The sequence below is a fragment of the Euprymna scolopes genome, chromosome 1 (assembly GCF_053919585.1).
Source record: "Euprymna scolopes isolate OS-2025 chromosome 1, ASM5391958v1, whole genome shotgun sequence".
Lineage (NCBI taxonomy): Eukaryota > Metazoa > Mollusca > Cephalopoda > Sepiida > Sepiolidae > Euprymna > Euprymna scolopes.
Window position 1 is genome coordinate 111,252,429 of NC_136482.1, and position 24,719 is coordinate 111,277,147.

Sequence of the window (24,719 nt, forward strand, 5' to 3'; positions counted from 1 at the left end):
TCGCCTCTCCTAACTAACATCCTGTCCAAATAAGTATTTGGATAGGAGGAAACACTATTGGTCCACGTCCACATCTCCCGCCCTGGATGCTCGACCCGAAACCTGTCGACCAGACCGCATCTAGCCATCAGATCAGCCAGGCTGGACTCGCACCTCTCCGATCCTCTAGCTCCGCCTCCTACCTTATCTATGTCGGGGTCTAAGATGGAATTCCAATCCCCCATTAGCACTACCCGCTTCCGACAATCTACAAACGCGTCAAGCTGACTGAAGAATGAGACCCTCTCACGAGCGGTGCTGGGCGCATGAACCGCAATCACCCGAAACACAGAATCTTTTACGGCAACATCGGCCACAACCAGCCTACCCACTGCATCTCTATGGACAACGTCGACCGTCGCCGACAGGGTACGTTTAACCAGCACGGAAACTCCCTTCCCCCGCGGGCTGCCATATGCTGAGAAAACCTCAAAGTCTCGGGCCAGCACCTGACAGTCCACAGAGGAAACGAAATGCGTCTCCTGAATCGCAGCGACATCCACTCCCAGGGACAAGAGGTCGTGCCGGAGGCGAGCCGCCCGGCCCGATGATCTCAAGCCCCTCGCATTCAGACTAGCCAAATTCAAAGCCATGGTACCTACCTTAAGGTGTGTTACACTCAGCTCCGAAGTCAGCCGGGGAAAGGACACCGACGTTGTGTGCAATGCTCAAGGTGGTCAGGTTTTTCATGTCCTGACCTTCTCTCACAATGCCGCCGACATCCAAAGGGTAGGTCAATTTAAGGGCCCTATAGAGTGACGGATGGACCAACACTGGGACCCTTCCCTTGCATTGTTTTGACAGTTCATCAAGAGAAGGGTCATTTTTTTTAACCAGTTCAATTCCCGGAAACGCCCCTTCAGCGGCCTGCAGCCTTGTCCACAAGTTGGTCTTGCAGGCCTCTGGAGTTCTGACAAAGGTTATTAGGAGTGGGGCGTCCGGGAAATTTGAGGGGATATTTACATCTTTCCCCTCTATCTGTTTGTAATCGAGCAGAGGTTTTAAGTTTTTCCTCTGCCGATGGGAAATGTCTGTGGCCACAGATAGAGGGTCTACATAACATAGTTCCTCAGGGGCAAGGACCTTTGGTCTGCAAGAGGCAGAGGAGTCTCTCCTCTCCCTCGGTTCATTCTTTTCATTTTCTTTTTGGGGTAGTGGCTCAGTTTGCCTTGGTGTGGGGACGGGTGTTTGTGTGGTGCCTGGTGTTGGTGTTGGTGCAGTGTTTGGTGTTGGTGCGGTGTCTGGTGTTGGTGTTGGTGCGGTGTCTGGTGTTGGTGTGGTGTCTCGTGTTGGTGCGGTGTCTCGTGTTGGTGCGGTGTCTGGTGTTAGTGCGGTGTCTGGTGTTGGTGCGGTGTCTGGTGTTGTTGCAGTGTGTGGTTTGGGGGTGGAAGTGGATTTTGTTGTTAGGGGTGGTGTATGTTCACAGGGAGTGGGGGCCACCTTTTCTTCCTCTTTTCTTCTTTTGTTTTTCTTTTTCATTCTTTCGAATGAACCGGGGAGAGGTGAGGTTGAGTTCCTCTCCCTCTCACTTGCGGATTCATCCTCAGAGGAGCAGTCTTTTCTCCGCTTGATCCCCGTCTCGATTGGTGTGGGGACCGTTGGTTGTGTCTGCTCCTCTATTTGCTGCTGCAGCTGTTTTTGTTGTTGCTGCTCTCGCTGGTGTCGTTGCTGCTGCTGCTTCTGCTGCACTTGCTGATTTTGCTGTTGCAGTAGTTGCTGCTGCAGTTGTTTCCGCGGCATTGGCTGCGGTGGCTGTTGTTGTTTCTGCATTTGCAGAGGCTCCTGCCTCGATTTTTGGGCTGGTGGTGGGACGGTGGCAGAAGGGATTAAGTGTTTCCGCTTTTGTCTCACTACCGTGCTCCATTCTTCCCCCTTGGCCTCCTGGGTGGTTTGAGTTTTCCTTGGAGCTGGGGTTGGTGCTGCAGTTGCAGGGGTTGTTGCCGCCTGTTTTGGTGCGGGCGTTGTCTCAGTGGATGTGACCGCCTTTTGGGTTATTGGATTAGGGGTTACCCTTTGGGGGCAACTCCTAGCCATGTGGCCCTGCTTTTGGCAGAACCAACAGTGTGGACGACGGCCCTCCACCACTACCGTTATGCTGGCGTCTTTGTATGTCAGCAGCGGTGGTATTGCCTGAAAACCTTTCCTCTTCAGCCTCATTGCTATTGTGTAGCAGCCCAGGTGAGTCCCAGTTTTTGACCGTATTGGGGTCACCTGTTCTACCTCACCGTACTGGCTGAAGAGGCATCCTAATACTTCCGCAGGTATTTGGGTTGGCACATTAAATACCTGCACCCGAGTCCTTCTCTTGCCCTGGTATTCAGGTGTTAGTTTGACTCTCCCATGCTTTATTTCTTGGAGGGAGAGTCTCTCTGCATCTTCCTTGGTGGGTAGGAGGATGTCCCACATGGCGTAGCTCCTCTGGTACAGGTATAATACCGGGATATTTAGCTTATGTAGGAGCCCTGCCATGTCTTCCTTTTTCATCCCTAGGAGGCGGTTTTCCGGCATATCCGAGATGATGAGGGAGAGCACTCTGTCTTCGATTGCCTCCCAAGCGCCTGGCACTGGTTTAATTTCTGCCCCCTCTATGTATTGTCTGTACTTGGTCAAGTACAAGTCTTTATACTCTTGAGGGGACAGTTGCTTCTCTACAGTCTTCCCCCATGCCAACCCTCTTGTTGGTGTTGGATCTTTGGTGAGGTTGGACTGTTTTTGCTGTTCCTTGGCGGAAGGGTTGCTATTTTGAGGGGCATTTCCCTTTCCGCTTTCCTTTGGGACCGACTCTCCCTGCTCTATACTTCTTCCAGGAAATACTTCCCTTTTTGGGGAGTCGGCCTCCTGGGGAGCATTGTCCTTGGGAGCTTTTGCCCCTTTTGTTTTGGGGAGGTTTAGGCTGTATGCCCCCTCGTTTTCTTGATTTGCTCCCCTTTTGGGGCAGTAGCCCTCCTGGGGAGCACTGTCTCTCTTATCGTCCTTTGGGGCTACTGCCTCTTGATTTTTGTTGTCAGAGCGGGATGCCCTGTCCAACATTGTTTTTTCTCCCCTTTGTGGGGAGTCGCCCTCTTGGGGAGCTGCTGGTGAGTTTTCTCCCTTCTGGGGGGCGTCCTTCGGTTTCGTGTCCGGGCGGTATGCCCCGTTGCTTTTTGCTTCCCCTGTTGGGGAGCCGTCCTCTTGGGGAGCAGTTTTTCTTGTGGTAGCCTCCTGGCTGGGGGTATCTGTATTGGTGGTCCCCGGGCTGGGGGTGTCCATTTTTGAAAAAAGCTCTCTCTCTTCTGTATAATTCACCAAAATGAGTGACGTGGAGTCGGCGTCCAAATTGGGAGCCGACTTTGGCGCCAAAAAGAAGTGGCGCCAAAGGCGGCAAGAGGGGAGATAGAACTGAGAGAGGGAGTGGGAGGTTAGTGGAGGGAAGAGAGAAAGTGTTTCCGACCCTCCCTCGCGGGAAGGTCGTAAATTATCAGCTCGGATCCCCCCCCGTGGGGGAGGGGGGAGAGCAGAGAAAGACAGACAAAGTGGGGGTGCGGACAGAACGCTACCCAACAAGCTCTCCGGGCACGAGAATGTGTCGCCAGAACACGACTGCCTATCGCTGTGTATGTATCAGAGAACAGATACTACACTTTGATCTTGACCAAAAGGCCAAGAAGAGAACTGGTAGGGTAGTGACAGCTTATTGACTAGATGTGACAGTGGAGCATTAAAAACTTCCCAAAAGTTGATGGGGTAGGTGCGTGCATGTTTGGAAATATACCAATATGAAGTGGAGAGGAACGAGGACGTGAAAAGGGTAAGTTATATTTTATTATGGTGTGGGTTGATACATAGATGTAAATTTATACACGTACACATGCGTACACCCACACTCACATTTGTATATATAGGCACATACTCAAATAAGGCTATCAGCCCCCCCCACATATATTACTACTTTACTCTGTAGATCCTACGACATGTATTAGTTTAAAGTTGTTAGCAGCTGTCCTGTCAGATCCAAGTTCTGTGTATTGGTATTCATATTAAAAAAACTTCTTTTTTTTTCTATTAATTTAAAAAGAAAATGTTATATATGGATCGTGGAATTGCATTCATCTGCAAAATATATAGCTAATTTTCATATTCTTTTAAACAATCATTTTAATTAATTCCCTATTAGGTTTTTCGTCTTTTTATGAGATAATCATCTTTAGTTAACAATTATGTATGATTATATTCATACAGATATTCTATATGATTTATACTTGCATAATATTTGTGTAAAAAGATTATAGTAAATACGAACTTTTGTCTATTTATATTTATGTATGCATATATATATATATATATATATATATATTTTTTTTTTTAAAAATTTGCTTACCAAACTCCTCTGTCAGTTTTTGGTCTACAGACATGAAACTTAATATATAAGGTATTCAAACTCATGTGAAACTTTATATTTGGGTTTTAGCCAGGGAAAATCGGTGCAAAAGTGTGAAAATCAAAAATAAAAAAAATAGAATTTGCTAGGTGAAGGTCAAACGATAGCATTACAAATGTGCATGCGTAACGTAATAGCTATTGGTTCATGTTTTAATTTTTAGCCTTGAAGCAAACGTATTTATAGCTCAGGCATTAATGTCAAAGGAAAAAGTAAATCATAAGCTAAACGCTTTGGTTTCGATTCTTAGTCGTAGCGCATAATCCATTTTTTTTTAAAACTTTTTTAATCATACCTATACCTTGGGTCTAAATAATATAATAATAAATACAAAATTTGCATTAATCAAAATATCATATTTAAGTGTATTTTACGATCGGGCAATGCTAGCATATATATATATATATATATATATATATATATATATATATATATATATATACTAGCAAAAGTAACCGTCGTTGACTGGGTTCAAAAACAGCCTACAGAAAATGGACTCTGATTTATGAAAATATGATAGGTTATGAAAAGGAAGGGTTGTAAAGAGATAGCTTCGAATTTGGGGGTATCAAAACCAAAGCAAAATATGATGAAAGTAAAAATAAAATAGATAAACACCATAATTTATTATACCATACCTGTTCACACTGAAACACTTATCACAATATTCTCTGGATCTATATAAAAAACCTTGTTAAGCTTTGTGACATATTTCCATTCTATGGAGGTCAGGCGCGAACGAACTCCCCATAATTTTATTATACCATATTTCTTCAAACTGAAACATAATTATCAAAGTATACTTACACAGATAGCTATGAAAAGTCTTTATTAAAGTTTGTGCCTATTTCCATTCTATGGAGGCCAGGCGCGAACGCAGACCCCACAATTTTATTATACCATCCCTATTTAAGTTAAAACATACTTATCAAAGTATTCGTATGTACATCTATATCTAAAACACTTGTAAATGTTTTTTTTTAATTTTTAAATTTTTTATTTCCATACTTTGTGGACCAGGCGCAAACGCAGACCCCACAATTTTAATGAACCACCGTTCTGCCAGATCAAACATACCCATTCCTGTGTCTCGATACATCTTCTATCATTATATGTAATTAGTTTTTTAAAATAGTCAACCATATAGGAGCCTATTTGTGACGAGACACACACCCACACCCACACCCACACATATACACATTCGGCTTTATATATATATATATATATATATATATATATATATATATATATATATATATATATATATATATTAGTCTTGTAAGTTTTTCAATCTGTAAAAATATATTAAAACAACAAGCTTTTAGTCCTAAGTCCTTTGTTCGAATACTCTTTTGGTTGTAAGTCAGTTAATCTCTTGCAATCACTGCATTGGTTTGCTTTCAAGAATTTAGGCTACTTTTATTATTGTAGGATCATCAATTGTTTACCATGTTTTGGGGATTTTAAAATCCAACAGTAATTTATCCCACGGCTCCCTACCAGTGTTGATCAAACATCACCTCCCTTACAAAAAAAACCAAAAAAAAACCCCAAGACAAGAACATAAACGTTCCGCATATATATATATATATATATATACATATATATATATATATATATATATATATATATATATATATATATACATAACCTTCTCCTCTCTGAAGAAACAACGGATACCTACCCACCAAAAGGATGACAATGCGATAAGAAATCGATAGTAAAGCAAGACTTATTCAATCCCAACTACTCTTTTTGTGACCTGGCATCGCTTAAGTCCAATGATTGAATACAAATTGGGAGGGGAAAATTAAAACTAATAGTTTCCAAATGAAAAATAAAATGTTAACTTCACAAAACTAAAATATTAACGATGAATATATTTGAAATTTTCTTTCGAATACATCAGGTTTACCTTGTTAACTTACCAAATAAATACTTATCCTGTACGGACTAAGAAAATAAATAAAAAAAAAAAATACCTGCTAACTGTTTTACAGAATTTGTAATTATTACTTTTAATCACTTGGAATATTTCTATTTTTGTTCATTGGAATATTTGTTAATATTTCTGAAAATACTAAATAATAATAAAAAAGAGTTTTTAATATTCATTTACATGCAATGCTTTTAATGGGATGAGACGCTCATCCTCTTCTTCATCATCAGTTTAACATTCGTTTTACATGGCAGCATGCGTTGGATGGCTTGAAAAAATGGACTTTTAAAGTAATCTAATATGTTTTTTTTTTTAATTCTACTACTCTTTTCTCTTTTTTTTTTTTTGATGAAATAAAAATGTCTCTTTTTTTTCCATTAGGAAATAAAATTTATATTACCGAATTTTAAATTTTGACCTAAATCGCACAGCATCTGATACATCGATATTTGATTCTGCCTCACCATTGTACTTTTTTTTTTTTCAGTATATTTTTTTTACAATATCAAAATTTCTTTGGCTTCAGCTTGTTTGAAAAATTTATTTATTTGATTTATTATTGTGAACTTTTTCTATCCCCTTTTTTTCTTCTCTATATTAATAACATCATGTGACAACTTCGCGTTTTTCTATTGTGTTTCTATTATGTTTCTCGCCTATACATAACTTACACATTATTTATTTATTTAATTATTATTATTATTATTATTATTATTATTATTATTATTATTATTCATTTATTATTATTTTACTTTGTTTATGCTTATTTTTTTATTTTAGTTATGTTGTATCGCCTAGTGGAAAACAATACACAGATATAATAATACAGAATAGATTTATTGTGATAGGTAAAATAATAGACGTCCGTGTCGGGTAGCAACAGCTGGTAACTGAGTTGGTAAGTAAACTACTAGGGATCCGCTATAAGTTTGCATTTCCAACTTGCAGTTTCATCTCAACAATACCAGATTCATTTTCCTTTTTATGTATGTGAACTATAAGCACGTGTTCTAGTCACATAACGAGAATTTATTATCTCTATATTAATTTTCAAATGTGCAACTAATGAATCCCAAGCAATGCCGGGTGAGTATAGTAAGTTCAGTCATCATAATAAGGCAATCTGCAATCCCCTCTGATTCATTTGAGCGGAATAAAGAAGTTTTCGAACGGTCTTTGCAGTATAACATCATTCACTTTCTGATGCGACATATAAAATAAAAAATTGATGATCAGAGTTTTTTATTTTTATTTTCAGAATTAACATAAAATACAAATAAGTCAATCACTAATTTGTATCTTATTTTTTATAACTCAAGGAGAGTAGAAAGTGGACGTTGGGTTTATTTTCGACAGCCTTATAATTCTTGCTTCCTTTATTTTTTTCCTTTGCTCCTTACATCCCATGGGCGATGTTTCTAAGAAAGGGAAATAACTGCTGTTTTTTTAGGTTGGAATCTATTCATATAAGACTTAGCTAGTTTTTGACCTTGAAGTAGTATCATTTTTTTATCTCTTTACATCAAATGGCTTCAGGTCTTATCTGGAGTGATTTCCATTCAAACAAATTTATTTTATCCTTTTCAGATTGACACGATCAAAACTAATAAAGGGTAGGATTCAGAGATGACTAAGAAACAAGGCTAAAGAAACCTACCCCAGTTATGTCTTGGAGAGCAGACAGAGGGATTACAACATTGACAAGGTTTCTTTAGACATAAGCAGAATTTGACAGAGTGTAAAAGAAAATAGGAATTGTTTGCCGGTTCAAGTTTCACTTTGACTGGTTTGGGCTTATTTACTTGTGCCTGTCAATGTTATATATATATACACAGGCACAAAGAAACATGCTATTACGGTTTGAAGTTTCTTCCCCCCTTTTTTATTGCATGTTTTTCTACTTTTAAAAAGGAAAATGTTCAGCCTCAATATGGGCGTTGCCCTGTTGTATCGTTTGTTTTTCTAGCACAGCCGATCAGCTGTGGAAGCCCCTTTGAAATCTGAACTAATGTCGCTGTCAATGAGATTTGTCTTGAGCAACCGTATCTCTGGTATACTTACTGTGGGCATCAACCTTCAAAGCTATGCATAAGTAATACGAGATAAAGATCTCTTCTCCATCGAATTACTTGAGCCACACCCATCATTTGTGGTTGGTTTTAATGGAGCATAACCACAAACTAAACATTTTTTTTGTAGACAATCTAAATGCAAGGAAGAACATAGCAAATAAATAGTTCTGGATGCAAGGATATAATTTTATATTACTTTATACAAGATGGCCGCGATTGTTTGTTTCATGGTATATTTACCTCCCCCCCCCCCGGGTTATTTGAAGCTTAAATACAACGCCTAATAATATTTTGTATATGATTAGGTGAATACATTTCTATTTTCACAGTTGGGATGTGGCTCGAACACGTGACTACAGTTCACATATATTTAATGAGAGTTAGAATGTGAACACTTAGCGGTTTAATTATCAACTCACTTACTAGTTGTTGCTACCCGACACAAGCTTCTATTATTATACCTAACACAATAAATCTATTTTATATTTTAATATATGTGCATTGTTTTCCACTTGATGATACAACAGAAATGAAAGCAGTGAAATCATTATTGGTGTCAAATGTGGTGAGTTGAGCAAGCTTCCTCCAAAGGCTCAAAATTTCAAAGGAATATTAAATACACAAACGCTTCCCGGTTGCTTGTATATTCTGATCAGGAGAGACGATTTGGAAAATGTTTGTTTGTTTTTGTTTTTTTGCAAGATGTGTCACCATCTATCCCCATACAGCATCTGGTATTCTCAAATGGTCACCCATCTCGTACGGACCAGGTTCAACGTCATTTAACTTTAGTGATCTAACGAAAACCAGACTATCAACGTGATTATGTTTCTCAATGGTTTATTGTGTAATCGAACACAGAAACGAAAATTCTTAAAGTACTTGAATTCAGCATAACCAATTCCATAGCCTGTACTGGCATCCATTAGACCAATAATGCACTGCTTGTGATACATTACTTTGCCATCTTATATTAAAATGTACAAATAAAAGACTACAAATTTTGTGTTAAATTTAATTTCTTTTTTAGTTCCATAATTTATTGTGTTACTATTTACGTAGTAATTAGTGTGAATGAATTTTTCATGATTTTTTTTTTCAGATGTAAAATGATTATTGGTGCTGTCTGCTACATTCAAGTTGAGTTCACTTTCATTAACGACGTAGGGAAAAGTATGATTGAATATGTCTTAGAAAATGCCCCCTACCTTTATATAGATATTCAAGAGGAGATAACCCTGTTCCAATAACACCGCCCTTGTGATTAAATTGATCTAATTATCTATAATGAAATATTCCTTCAGGAAAAAAATCAAGAATTTTTTAACATTTTAAATTAGAGAATACATATTTAGTGAAATTGCAAAAAAATAAAAAATAACAAGAACATACACTGTTAAGATGCCAACGAAAATACTATTTTAAACTTAAGTGTGACAGACTGATGAAAATGCTATTTCAAAATTACTAGTGATAAACTGATGAAAATGCTATTTAAAAATTACAAGTGATAAACTGATGAAAATGCTATTTAAAAATTACAAGTGATAAACTGATGAAAATGCTATTTAAAAATTACAAGTGATAAACTGATGAAAATGCTATTTAAAAATTACAAGTGATAAACTGATGAAAATGCTATTTAAAAATTACAAGTGATAAACTGATGAAAATGCTATTTAAAAATTACAAGTGATAAACTGATGAAAATGCTATTTAAAAATTACAAGTGATAAACTGATGAAAATGCTATTTAAAAATTACAAGTGATAAACTGATGAAAATGCTATTTAAAAATTACAAGTGATAAACTGATGAAAATGCTATTTAAAAATTACAAGTGATAAACTGATGAAAATGCTATTTAAAAATTACAAGTGATAAACTGATGAAAATGCTATTTAAAAATTACAAGTGATAAACTGATGAAAATGCTATTTCAAACTTAAACATGACAGACCAACGAAAATGCAATTTAAAACTTAAATGTGACAAACAGATAAAAATACCATTGTAAACTGAAATGTAACAGACCAACGAAAATGCTATTTCAAATTTTAATTTGACAAACTGACGAACCTTAAACATGATAGACCGAAACCAATGAAAATGTAATTATGTGTAATAAACGAATGAAAATTATATTTCAAAGTTACAAGGGACATGCCATCCTAGCCCTTAGCCTCGAGTTGCTCTGGGGCCTTAATCAAAAAAAAAAAAACATCAAAGAATATACTTTTCAAAACTGAAGCATGATAGACCAACCAACAATCTGGGTAGTTTATAGAGGTACATAGTCGTATCTGAAATAAGATGCATCCATTCAATCTGTAAGCATATGAAAGTGTTGATTCAAAAAACATGGCAGATTGATTGATGGAGAAACCCTTTCATAGATATGCAAAGTTGTATGCCTTCTAATCCCCAATAAAATAGTAAAGACAATTAAAGCCAGTATATAAATACACACATATATTACCAACGGAAAACCTTTCCTTCCTCATTATAGTCTCATCATAAATTATTTTGACATTTTTCCCTCTCAGAAATTTCTTGCATATTCTTTGGGCAATAAAAATAGATAGGGTTATTGTTTAATATAATGACATCAGGCGAAGAGAGACAAGATTTAACATTCCAAAAGAAGAGAAAAAAAAAAGAGGTGCACATGATAAAGAGAAATGAAGTCTAAATGTGAAAGTGTTACACGGTTATATTTTCTTGTGTTTCATGTATACATTATCTCAAAATTATTATTTAAAATCAATTAACTTTCTCATTATTTAAAATCAATTAAGTTCATCGCCAGCTGCTATAAATTAACATTTACTTTAATCGATTTTCCTGTTAAGGTTATAAGCAGACTGATTTGTTATCAGAGGAAATAAAATATTTTTAATTGAACCCTCCTCCATTACAATTAATCCTCTGTGAATACACAAATTCTCTCTTCCTCTTTATATATATATATATATATATATATATATATATATATATAAAGATACCCACGAAGGGGGTGCCTGCCCGTGAAATTGTTGTGGTAGGAGGTGCACGATCTCCACCCACATCTCTCCGAGTCCACATTGTTAAATACCAGTAGCAAGTGACGTGTATGTACTGGACGACTGGAAACAAATACCGAGGTGGAGAGCACATACAGCGCTCAGTATTCCCAAATGGTGACCCATCTAGTACTAACCAGGCTCAACGTTGCTTAACTTCGGTGATCTGATGAGAACCAGTGTGTCAACACGATGATGCCGTATATATATATATATATATATATATATATATATATATATATATATATATATATATATATATATATATATGGAGTAAAATGATTCATAATTTTGAATTAAAAACCAGTTTCAAAAGGAAAACAAACAAAATCAATAGATTGTACAATCGTTTCGGAAACGATGTTTTTATTGAAATAGACAATATGTCTTGCACAATAATTTGATAAAAAGATTTTCTTTAAACAAAGTCTCCTCATCAGCAAAAATGTGGGAGGGGGGGGTTAAAGACACCAAAATAAACCTAGCATTTTTTGTAGTAAGGCAGATATTCCTTTTTTTGCTCGCTTTTAAAGCTTGAGATTGTTTCAGTCCATCTATTCCATGTTGTAAAATGTTGTGTCTGATGGTTGAAATAATTGTATATATATATATATATATATATATATATATATATATATATATATATATATATATATATATATATATATATATAGTCATCTACATACAGTACTGTTTCGTTGTTTCACATATATATTTATTTTATGCATCCACGTAAAATGTTATAAAATATATAACATCGCGTGCTTGCAAATAGTCAAGTAGAAAATGATATAACATATCAGTACATGTTCAAATCTAGCCAATCCGTGTAGATTATGCCTAAATGAGAAATTTAATATTCTAAACTTTAATCACCAAAATCTATTAAACTGTAGAAGCGAAAAAAAAAAATCTGTATACACAGAATAAACTTTACTTTAGGATAACAATACATGAGAAAAATAAAATTATCAACTAAAAAAAAGTACTCCAAACATGCATGTGTTAAGACAGCATTAACTATTAATTAATTATTAAAGATCAATTATTAATTCAACACATCAAAAAAAAAAAAAAAATAATAATAGATGCACCACCCTATACAAAACAAAACAATAGAACAGGAAACAGAAGTCAGCTGAACCTTGTCTGAATGAAGCCCGGCTATTCAGTGATGAAAACATACCTGATATGTATGAATCTGATTGGTTAACTAGTTAAACTAAGAACTCCTGATATATTTAGAACATAAGGTAACACAAATTTTAGCTTGACGATTCCCTATTTTGATTTTTTTTACTTTGTAGGTCACCACTTATCAAGGTCCAGAAACCACTCAAGGATAAAGGTTAAGTATTAGGTAGATGGTGAGACATAGTCAGACATGGTGGAGCCTAGGTAGGGTTTGATTACTTCAAGGAATATTTTAGCATATATTTGTCTGATTTATATATATATATATATATATATATATATATATATATATATATATATATATATATATATATATATAATGCTTCCTATCTTGGGTTGAGCGTTTCGGGAAGTGATATACAAATTGCCATTAGCGTATAAAGCGACGCTCTTTGTGTAAACAAATCGAGCGGAGGTATTTGAACGATGACAAAACTAAACATCGTTAAAATTCATTATCCACATAGCAGCAGTGTATAGCGTAATGGTGAGAAGCCTTGATCCTGGCATGAGGCAGTTGCCTGTCTAGCCGCACTGATGACCTGTGATGCAACGAAACAGTACTGTATGTGGATGACTATATATATATATATATATATATATAAGGCATATAAGGCTTATGGGAAACATTTCAACTTTCATCGAATCTATATATAAACTAGTAGCATTCGTATGTCTGTGTGTACAATTCTCCTACAGCCCACACTACTGAACCAATCATGACCAAACCTGACATGATGATGGTCTCCGACCTAGAGATGGTGCACACTATTTTTAAGGTCAAGATCAAAGGTCAAGTTTATATTTGGTGCAGCTTTTACAACATCCACTTACTGCAAGAGTATCTTTGCTAGTAACACATATTTGTGATGATATATTAAATCATTATAAAACTATGATTTATATCAGCTTTTTTTTCTTTTCTTTTTATTTTTTATAAAAGTGAATATATATTTTTTAATAGTGGATATATATTTTTTAATAGTGGATATATATTTTTTAATAGTGAATATATATTTTTTAATAGTGGATATATATTTTTTAATAGTGGATATATATTTTTTAATAGTGGATATATATTTTTTAATAGTGAATATATATTTTTTAATAGTGAATATATATTTTTTAATAGTGGATATATATTTTTTAATAGTGAATATATATTTTTTAATAGTGGATATATATTTTTTAATAGTGGATATATATTTTTTAATAGTGAATATATATTTTTTAATAGTGGATATATATTTTTTAATAGTGGATATATATTTTTTAATAGTGGATATATATTTTTATTTATAGTGGATATATATTTTTTAATAGTGGATATATATTTTTTAATAGTGGATATATATTTTTTAATAGTGAATATATATTTTTTAATAGTGGATATATATTTTTTAATAGTGGATATATAATTTTAATAGTGAATATATATTTTTTAATAGTGGATATATATTTTTTAATAGTGGATATATAATTTTAATAGTGAATATATATTTTTTAATAGTGGATATATATTTTTTAATAGTGGATATATATTTTTTAATAGTGGATATATAATTTTAATAGTGAATATATATTTTTTAATAGTGGATATATATTTTTAATAGTGGATATATAATTTTAATAGTGAATATATATTTTTTAATAGTGGATATATATTTTTTAATAGTGGATATATAATTTTAATAGTGAATATATATTTTTTAATAGTGGATATATATTTTTTAATAGTGGATATATAATTTTAATAGTGAATATATATTTTTTAATAGTGGATATATATTTTTTAATAGTGGATATATATTTTTTAATAGTGGATATATAATTTTAATAGTGAATATATATTTTTTAATAGTGAATATATATTTTTTAATAGTGGATATATATTTTTTTAATAGTGAATATATATTTTTTAATAGTGGATATATATTTTTTTAATAGTGAATATATATTTTTTAATAGTTGATATATATTTTTTAATAGTGAATATATATTTTTTAATAGTGGATATATATTTTTTAATAGTGAATATATATTTTTTAATAGTGGATATATATTTTTTTAATAGTGAATATATATTTTTTAATAGTGGATATATATTTTTTTAATAGTGAATATATATTTTTTAATAGTGGATATATATATTTTTAATAGTGGATATATATTTTTTAATAGTGGATATATATTTTTTAATAGTGAATATATATTTTTTAATAGTGGATATACATTTTTTAATAGTGGATATATATTTTTTAATAGTGGATATATATTTCTTAATAGTGGATATATATATTTTTAATAGTGGATATATATATTTTAATAGTGGATACATATTTTTTATAGTGGATATATATCCCATCCGTGCGTACTCGATGAAAGAGAGTGGAATCCAAACCCAGAATTTTTGGCTAAAAATGTTATAACTAGTGAGAATCGATATGTCGACTTATTTAGTTTGGTAAGAGTCAAATGATTACATATTTTAGTTTTGATAGTGAAAAGAATAGATAAATAGATAGATGCAAATGAAGCAAACATTTTTTTTTTTTTTTTTGGTAAGAAAACGAACATTTCTTTTGAGGTTTCCATGCTTTAAAATAATGAATGTTAGTTTTTGATGGGGGCCTTACAAAGAAAAAGTAAGAAACCATCTTTTTTGTTGTTGTTGTTTTGGGGACAAGAGAAAACAATTACCACTTGACAGTGGTCCCCACAGACATAAACAGAATCTAATAGAGTAGGATTTGCTTGCTGACTCAGTTTCCATTTTAACTCGTATTGGCTTACTTATTCCCTTGCCCTTTCAAGCATACAATATATATATATATATATATATATATATATATATATTGTGTGTGTGTGTGTGTGTGTGTGTGTAGTATTTTGTTAGCTATTTGTTTATGTATTTAGAGTACAGGAGGAGGGTGACGTATTTATCCTTTGAGATGAGAGTTTGCAGCTGTGATCAAACACAAAATGTCTGAAAGCCAATGATTTCGTTTCGTTCCGTAAAGACAGCGTGTATCAGCTCATTAATATTTAAATTCCGATTTCTAAAAGAATTTCTAATTAATTTGAACCATATATATAATATTAATTAAAGCCATATATATATATATATATATATATATATATATATATATATATATATATATATATATATATATATATCAAAGTTTAAAATATACTGTTTATACTGTTAAGTATTTTTTAATCTTACTATCTTGCGTTCTCTATATAAGAAGAGTCAGATACGTCCTAAGCTGGACTGTTGCTTCCACATTTGAACATATACAGCTTTTAGAGCATTTTTTCCTTTCCTTACAAAATAGACTTCACAATCTAGTGAAAGATGTTCTCTCCTGTTCTTTACAGCCTCTTTCTATACTGTATTACTATTTCCATAGAAGATGTTCTTGGGTTCAATCTCTTGTAAGATATTCACAGCAAGAACGTGTCTCGTTAATACATCTGTAAAGAAATTTACTTTCTTCCTCTTTGTGCCTAACATCGAACGGGATTTCCATAAATAGAGCTTATTTCCAAGAGCTTTTCGTCTAACATGTTACGACGAGATTGCTTCCTTGCATGCTACAGCAATATCGTCTTCTAATTCAATGTCAACAAATACTTGCTCATAAACAGTTCTCGTACGCAAAGTTCGCTCATTCCATTCATCATATTGCAATCCTTTTATAATATTCTTTATCACTCAACTGACAATCTACCAATCTCATTAACTCTTATCCTGTAGCAGGTTACGTCTTGATAAGTGGCGATCATTAATATGGAAAAGAAAAAAAATATTGACAATAGTTTAAAGAAAACGGTGTAAATATTTAATTCCATAGATAAACACAGATAAACGTTTGGATTTCTTAACATTATGTTTTGCCATTACTAACCAGCAGAGCGTTACCATTGTTGACTAAGAGAAGACAATATCAGCCATGCATATGTAGTGTAATGATGTATGAAATAGAAAACTGACCAGTGAAGATTGAGGATATGTGTTGGGTTGAAAGAGTGGATGAGAATGCTTGGGTCAGTAGATGTAGAACAGTTGAGGTAGCAAGAGCAGAGAAAGGCCAAAGGAAAAACGGGAGAAAGTGATCAGGATGAATTTGCGAAAAAGATGGATGAATAGAGATCTGTGCAGGTATAGGTTAGTTTGGAAATCAATTTCTAAAAACCATCCAACATATGCCAGTATGTAAAACAAACATTAAACCGACGATGAGGGCAATAATGAAAAAAAACACTCATCTAGCTACAACCACTATTAACAATTTTCCCCACTCTCTATCTGTGCTAAAACATAAATTACTAATTAAATTACGAAAAAAGCTTCTTTCCTAGAACTACCCACCTGTGAAACACTGCTGCCTGCTCAACTACAAAACTGATGATGATGATGATGATGATGATGATGATGATGATGATGGTTAAATAAAGACAGAAACTTTATTTTCATTTGAACCCTACTCATAATGAATAAACATGTTGTTCACACAGTATTGGCGATACTCAGCTTTTTTGTTTTGTTATTAATCTGTTAACCCAACAAAAGCTGATATTGTCCTTACGTCAGTCTAAACATTAGTCTAAATGGTTTATTAATTTATTTATTTTTTGAAGATTTATATTCTGTCAGTCAAGTCAAAACGTCAAAGAACTCCAGTCTTCACATCCCTCATAAAATAAGTAGAACTGTAATCCTTTGTAATGTTATTTGCTTCAGATTGCACCAACAGAGATGCTTAATGCTTAGTAATTGAAACTGATATAGAAACGATATATTTCTTCATCATCCCGAATGTAGATTCATTTACTCATACCAAGATACGTGTGAACATAAACAGCAAAAGCGGAAAGATGACTGTCACACACATACGCACATATACGTACATTCTTATACACGCTCTCTCAGAAAATTTATCTCGCTCTATATATAAAACTCAATGTATGTGTGATGCTTGATGTTCCCTATAGAAAAAATGCTTGGCAAATCTACATATATTATAAAAGTGTATTCTCATGTCAAATTTACTGGGAAATATAGTAGAAGTATTCCCAATTCTGTAAGTGCACTCTTAAAGGGTCCAAGAAGGCATAATCTTCCTAAAACTTTAAATATATATATTTTAAGGAATTTAAATCCTGTGTATAAAAACTTATGAAGACAATAGAAGTTGTCTTAAATCTCTGAAATGCCCTCTTAATCTAAGGGACATATGAAAGGCTGAACCTCCTTTAAAGCTTCAAATATATTCTATTTTTATGAAATTTATAACATATGTAAAACTAGCAGGGGGCGGCCAGCTTTGTCCGGGTGTAAAATACGCTTAAATATGATATTTTAATTTGTCCAGATGTTGTATATATTATTATACAGTCATGATTTCAAAAGTATAAACAAAAAGTATTTGGATATGATTAGAAAGAATCGAAACTGAAACTAGCAATCAAAGGTGGTGACGTTACCACCTTACCAACGGGAAACACATATGAACTGATTAAAAATAAAAAGGTGGCTGGTTAGTTTTAATGCAGCTAAAATCAAGCTTCTGTCTTTTCATCATAACCGTCTTGACCCTCATCTGATCCCAATTAAAATGAATGGCTTTCGTCTTGGGGAGGCTCCATGTTTTGAGAAGTTTCTGGGACTGGCCTTTACTCCTGATCTGAAATGGAAGACATAAATCAAATCTGTTGCAAAGATTACTGGAAAAATGGTTGGATCATTCTATCGCTCCAGTAGGTATCTCACTGTTGATGAAATCCTCTCTCTGTACAAGAGCCAAGTATGTCCTAAAATCGAGTGCTGTTGCCACATTTGGGTAAGAACTGCTCTGCGCACCCTATCCTCTCTTGAGAGAGTTTAAAACTAGCTTTGACACCTAGTAGGTGATGCCCTTTTCTCTTCCATGCAACCTCTTTCCCATAGAAGAGACGTTGCGAGTGTATCTGTGCTCTATCGTTGTTTTTATGGCAAATGCTTGTCTGAACTCCAATTTATGGTTCCCTCCGTGCCAAACTTTCATAAAAAAACACTCATCTAGCTACAACCAATATGAACAATTTCCCCAACTCTCTATCTGTGCCAAAACTTAAATGAGGATTCCGTGAACACTCACTGCTCACCCGACTAGAATATGGTAGCCTTTAAATCCAATGTAAACACGTTCATTTTGAACTATCCTCTTAAATAATCTATTCTAGTATAGCTTAACATTAACATTATTATATACCAGAACCCCCCCCCCAAAAAAAAAAACACTTGCTATCCGGCAGTTATTAATCTGGCTCTATGCATTTAGTTCAGTAACTTACATTACATAACTTTAATTTAATTGTATTTTTAAAAACTAATAGTTTTCATTTGAATTACTGCCATTGAAAATTAATAAACATAATATTTAAAAAATGGTTTTGTTAATCTATCCCTTTTTTATTGAATCACTTTAATCAATTACAGTTAATAATCAACAAAACTTAAGGAGAATTGCTTCCCAACACCCTGGAAAACTTCATCCGTATGCCTCGTATTTAAGAAATCAGATGGTCGGTTATCTCCCTCTCAGTACAGACCAATAAGTCTCCTATGCGTTATGGGTAAGTTACTGGAATCTATATTAAATAAAGAAGTAGTCAACCACCTCAGCAAAAATAACTTAGTGATATGCAATATGATTCCTGTTCTGCTAGATCTACAGCAGATGTGCTAACAGTTATATCTTATAGGATTAGAAAATCTCTCGATGGGGGCTTCCTTCCTAGGGAAATTGCTTTTGACATATCAAAGGCCTTTGGTAGAGTATGGCAGGTCTACTTCACTAGATCTCCAGCTATGGTATAACTGTGAATGTCTTCTCAATTATTAAATTATTTCTCTCTGATAGGTTCATAAGAATAGAGATTACTGGGCAGAAATCAGAGGCCCTCAGTATTAATGCTGTTGTCCCTCAGGAGTCCATCTTGGGCTCAACTCTCTTCCTGGTCTACATCAATGGTCTCCCAAAATACATACTTAAATCATTCGTTGACATCTATGCTGATGACACTCCCATCTATGGAACACATCAAAGGCCGTAAAAGATCAAGTTCTCTCTGATTCTCTCTCCTTTGATCTTGAGCACGTGGTACAATGGGGAAAGTGGTGGCTGGTTAATTTTAATGCATCTAAAACCAAGCTTCTATCTTGACATCATCAACACTCTGATCCCCATCTGGCATCAACTGAAATGAATAGCTCTCATCTTGGGGAGGCTCCCTGTTTTGACAAGCTTCTGGGTCTGACCTTTATTCCTGATCTGAAATGGACATATACATCAAATCTGTCGCCAAGGTTGCTGGAAAAATAGTGGGATTCATTCTACCACTCCAGTAGATATCTCACTGCTGATGCAATTCTCTACCTATATAAAAGCCAGGTACGTCTAAGGATGGAGTACCATTTTCACATCTGGGCAGGATCTGCTAGAAGCATCTTATCCTGCCTTGACAAACTTCAAAATAAACTTCATAGCCTAGTGAGGAATGCTCTTTTCTCTTCCCTGGAACCTCTCCCACAGAAGAGATGTTGCAAGCCTGTCTCTGCTTTATCGTTATTTTCATGGCAAGTGTTTGTCTGAGCTCCAATCTATAGTCCCTCCTCACCAAACTTTCAAGAAATTGTCTAGTTGAAATCACTATATATTTATCTGTGCCTAAACCCAAATGAAGATTCCATGAACAAAGCTTCTTTCTTAAAACTGCACGCCTGTGGAACTCTCTTCCATTTGCCTGCTTACCAACTGACTACAACATGGTAGCCTTCAAGTCTAACATAAACATATTCTTGATGAGCCGTCCCCTTAAGTTCAATTTACAAAATTTCCACTACTAGCAATTACTACGATACCGCCCTATTGACTACTGTACATTCATTAACCCTTATCCTCGAGTGGCCTCAGGACCTTGATAAGTGATAACTCCTATGTAAAAAAAAACTATTTCATATAACTATACAGTAAAATAGAACAATAAAATTACAAATGAATAACATCAAAGAATTAATATAAGCTGTTTAAAAATAGTTATGCAAATTAGATAATACAAAGTGCTGTGTTTCTCTATTATATATATATATATATATATATATATATATATATATATATAACTTATTATATATATAACTCTTAAATTCAGATGAACATATCTCGGCTCAAACAAAAATTTATTGATCGAAATAAGCACCATCAGAATCAACACACTTTTGTCAACGCAAAAGCAAGTGTATTTATGTCAGTAATATAAAAATCTTGCATTCTGGTGTGATGGTTGCGATCTTCTGGCTTCAGGAATGTCATGGGGCTTTGTCGGTGTCTAACCACTAAGCTGAGTGGTGCTGGTTGTCATAAAGAATCCATTTTTCACAACCCGGTCAAGAAACAGGTTGTTTTTATTGTGTAAAAGAAGGTAAGCTGTCACTTAAGAACGGCGTTTCTTTTGGTTGTCGTTCAATTTGTGAGTCACCCATCTATCAAGTCTTTTTGTCTTTCCAATCTCTTTCAAGTGGTTGGAAATCATCGTATATGTTACGTCTAATTCAGAAGCAAGTTCTCAAACAATTATGTGTGGATTGGCTTCGACTAAGGTTCTTAATTGATTGTTGTCAACATGCGATGGCAGACCACTACGCTCATTATCTTGAAGACTTTCGTTGCCGCCATAATTTCTTAAACCACCATTATGTTGTGCGTTCAGTAGTGGTTCCTGAGTCAAATGCTTCGTTGAGATCGCAAGCTGTTTCAGCAGCTTTTCGGCCTAGCTTGAATTGAAATAAAAAATTGTGCAAATTTGCTTTTTTTCCATCTTGTATTCAACGTTCTGCAAAAAAAAACCTCACATAATGTCAAAAGAATGAAAAGGATATTCTGTTGTCACATCCCCAGTCATTATTAACACGCGAAGTTACCATTTATAGTGCCAGTAATTGTCATGTTTAACAAACACAAAAGAATTCGTAGTTGTCTTTTTTAGTTATTCATGGCAGGAGTGCTCAGCTGACTGACCTAGACAGAAGAAAAAAAGAAAGAAAAAAGAAAGAGAAACCATGGTTTCTTTCTTGGTAAATGACGACTGTCTTTTCAAGAATAAATTGCTGACCTATACAAGCAGGAAAAACGAACGGAAGATGACATTTGTCTTTTATGTCAGGATAAGTGAAAGAGATCTATTTGATAAGTTTAATAATCTCTTGATTACAAAATAAAGATAACACAGTGGCTCACCATCAACGCTGGATGTTCTGCTTAGTTTTCTTGATATGCAACAATGCTTAGCCTTTGACAGAATAAACAGAGATTAGCAACAAAGACCAAACAAAAACACAAAACGCTTACACTCACGACAGAAATAGATACCAGGTGTTTATTTAAAGTATGATTTGTTTGATGAAAGTGTTACACTGAAGTAATAACGCTTATCTACTAACACTTAGTTGGTATTTCCTTTGCGTTTTTTTGTTTTTTGTTGGGTTTTTTTTTCAATGCAATGACTCTTTGAAACATGCTGGTCAACTTTATTCTGAGGGATTTAAGAATTAGGAGTGGATTGAGTAAATTCAAGGAATTTCCGCCAATTACAAACCAAAGAAAGAGTCTATCACACGTGTTTGTAGCATGATGATGTATGAAAATGAAAGCTGACCAGTGAGAGTTGAGGACATGCGTTGCATGGAGAGAAATGATATGAGAATAACACTATGGATATGACATCAAAGGAATATTGAATCTGGACTGTATTTCTAGTAATCTCAGAGGAAGATTAAATTTGGACAGTATAGGAAGATGTGTGTAGAGCAGGAGACTTCTCTGGTATGGCCATGTTCGAATATATTCTTTCACCGGTTGAAAGATCAGAATTCTTGGGTTGGTCAACTTAGTTGAGATAGCAGGTTCTGTTCAGAGAAAGTGATAAAAATAGATCTGAGAGAAAGAGGGATAAAATAGGTTAATTTGGAAACCAATTTCTTAAAGGTGTTTAATACATGCCAACATGTAAAACTGATGTTATAGCGAATAAGAACATTTTAATTTTTTTTACATGTTTTACGAAGTAATCTTTAAAATTTTTCTTTAAAAAAAGTGGTTTCATATTCTTTTTTCAAAGCATTTCAGTCGAATATAGCTCAGAAATGTTCGATAATGTTCATATATAGTAATCGACCAGGTAAGAAAAGTTTTTTTTTAAATACCATTTCGATGCAATCAATTTTGTGTTTTTAGCACTGTAGTTGATGAATAAGGAGTCATGGTTTATTATTCTACCATTCTAAGGAACTATTCTTGCAATATGAAAACATTTAATAGAAATAATTCAAGATAATTGCCTTATTAAGTATGGCAAGAAATCCCTCAAGCTCAAATTGATCACCAGTATGCATAAAAGAGTTATTATATCAAAAAGACGCACTGTGAATGTAATTAAACTAAGTATTAATACTTTATTGTAATACTTTTATTGAATAAGTTTATATAGGTGTCTATTTATTCTGTCATGTTTCTGTATATAAAATATCTGGCGCTATAGTATGAAAATAACCATCATCTTTTAATGTGAAAATGGATGTATTCACTCCATTCTATGTTTTGCTGTATAACATATCTTCTTTGCGTTCTTCTCATGTTTTCAAAAGTAAATAAACACACACACACACACACACACACATACACACACACACACTTTGATTTATGCGGGTTTCCTATATATAATAATAGAGCCAATTCTCTATTGATTATTATATCGTATCCAATATATAGCAGTGATTTCAAAAGTTAAAAAAAAAACATGACTTGGGTGTCATAGAATCGAAACCAAAACCTTTACCTCTCTAGCGGTATTTGCTACCATATGACTTAAGGACATGCATATTAAAACTTTACAAATTCACATAGTTAAATGTATAAATGCATATTTGCACATGCGTGAAAGATACACATCAGTTGAACTTACGCCTGCTAAGTTCCAATTTTTCAATTTTGACTTCTTAGCAACTCCTTTTTTTCCGGCTAAAAACTAAACCGAATTTGTTCCACAGGTCCGAATATACAATGTATGAAGTTTCAAGTCTGTAGACAAAAACTTGACAGAGTAGTTTGATGGGGACTGCTCCTCATACAGATACACAGACACCAACACACACAGACAAGGTCACCTTTATACATTAGATAGATTAAAATATGCCACTTCATGTTCGCTTGTGTGGGTGTTTGCATTATTGCCTCCACATTAACTGCACATTATTATTTGTTCTTTATTATTAACTAATTAGAATCAAGTATTAAAACAAACATTTAAAAATATCCTATTTCACAAGATAATTTCATTGCTAAATTAAAGTCATTAAAATTAACACAATTGGAATACTTTTTTTTTGTAGGGGAATAATGCCCCCTACTTCCAAACATATTTAAGCAAACTGCAAGCTAAGCATTAAAAAAAACTTTTCCACTTCGTTTTGGGATATTCTATATATAATTTTGGTACTTATGCAGAATACGGAACGTACTTAAATAATAAGCTTATTATTTAGAAACTCATTGTTAACATGGGCAAGGGAGGGCATTTTGTAACTATTCTGTACTTTCATTTAATAAATTAGTAAACAAAAGATACCAAATTTCACTTGAAAATCCTATGTAAAAAAAAATGACACGGATTAAATTCTGCATAAGTACAGTAATTTTTTTTCTCAATAAAATATAGAAAAAGAAGAAGAAATAATAATAATAATAATAATAATAATAATAATAATAATAATAATAATAATAATAATAATAAGGAATAAATAAATAAATAAAAATAAAATAAAATATAAAAAAAATTTTTAAAAAGTAAAAAAATATAAATAAAAAATAAAGAGGCCTTCAGAGCGCTACTGAAATCACCCCTGTTCCTCCCTCCAAACCTAACATGTTTGAACTCACCTATGCTTAGGAGTGCTC

The 24,719-nt window shown here is 33.8% G+C and overlaps 1 protein-coding gene and 1 pseudogene across 7 annotated transcripts in view; both read right to left on the bottom strand.

Moving 5' to 3' along the window:
• The window catches only part of LOC145265262 (kelch-like protein 5), an 879,607-nt gene that overhangs the window by 376,382 nt on the left and 478,506 nt on the right, over positions 1-24,719 (bottom strand). The window lies entirely within an intron of this gene.
• LOC145285152 (5S ribosomal RNA) lies at positions 11,619-11,735 on the bottom strand (annotated as a pseudogene).